Source organism: Corvus brachyrhynchos, unplaced genomic scaffold, assembly GCF_000691975.1.
Source record: "Corvus brachyrhynchos isolate BGI_N302 unplaced genomic scaffold, ASM69197v1 scaffold24, whole genome shotgun sequence".
Classification (NCBI taxonomy): Eukaryota; Metazoa; Chordata; class Aves; order Passeriformes; family Corvidae; genus Corvus; species Corvus brachyrhynchos.
The window spans coordinates 45,835-47,266 of record NW_008237621.1 but is presented as its reverse complement, the minus strand read 5'-3'; positions in this window follow the sequence as shown (position 1 = coordinate 47,266).

Genomic DNA, 1,432 nt, shown 5'->3' with positions numbered 1-1,432 from the left:
GTGGCTATGTATTTCCTGTCCTCTGGGAATCCAGTGGAAAGGTTGTCTCTGGTGTTCAGAATCTCAGATTAGATCCAGGATGGAATGCTTGGTTCCTCCCTCTGGGTGGAGCATCTCACAATGGGATGATGAGTCATGAGGCAAGGCGTTGATGGGATCATTAACAGAAGATAGTCCGGAGGGAGTTATCTCTGAGTCATGCGGCATGGCATTGATGGGCCATTAACAGAAAGATAGTCCGGGGGGAGGAGGCAAGGAAATACTGCCCCACCTGATTTCAACAGCTAATGAGGATGGTAATAGAATACACTGCAACCACTGAGAAGGGTTAACTTCTCCCCAACTTTGTCCCAGAACCCAAGAGACTGGACAGAAGCCATAGAAACATCTGGGAAAAACTCAAACAGCCAACAAACAAAACATTTTAAATTTCCCTTTGAAAAAGGGAACTTTCCCACTTTAAGGTTACCCTTAACTTGGGAATATACCTCCCTCTGGGGACAGGCTAACTTCCCACCCATTCTTCCCCAGAAAACTCTTCCCAGAACCGAGAGGAAAGGGTAAAACAAAAGAGTGCAAAAAGGGGACCCAAGCAGAGTTCCACTGACACACAGCTCCAGAGCTCCGAGGGTTAAATAAAACTCTTGGCATGGTCCTCTGGTTTTGGGCTGATCCTCTTGTCAGAGACCGCGGAGGGTTGCCAGCTGGCCTTTGAAACAGATCTAATAAAACATAGATCTGCTCTCGGGGAAGCAGCTGCTGCAAAACACGACACCTGGTAGCACGGAGACTTCAGGGACGTTTTCAGGGACTTTTCAGCAGAAGTCCAAGTTTGGGTGGCCACATAACGCTGTGGGCAGTGGTTGGTGGAGAGTTCGCTACGTTATTCCGAGAGCATCCCTGGCAAAGGTCGCTCTGGCAGTGCCGTGTAGCACGCTAGCAGGCTAACTTCCTCACCTGTGCAACTAGAGGTACGGAAACGCACGCAAGCTGGATAGCTCAACGTTCCCAGAGACAAAGAGTTGGGATGGTGTCTTGGGGCGACCTTATGATGTGTATCCCATATTGCTGCCTATGCCCAGAAATTAATTCCTGTGCCTTTCTATGCCTCTAAACTGAGCCTGAGAGGGGGAAGGAAAAAACTGAGCAAAACTTTTTCAAAGCAGTTTGCAGCTTGTTCAAGGTCACACACAGATAGCAATTGGTTTTCCCCACTGTGGCAGGGGAGGGAGGAAGCACCTGGCTTGCTGCTCCCAGGACAGGTTTTTTTTGGCCAGTTGTTCAGCTGCTTTGTTCTCTGGAGAGAGACTGAGAGTTGAATTTTTCCTTCCCTGGAATTTTGGATTTTCTCCCTTTTCTACTGGACTGCTTGATTGCTTTAACATCAGAGCACATCGGGAGGACTTTCCACCGGGCACAGAGGGCCTGGCCC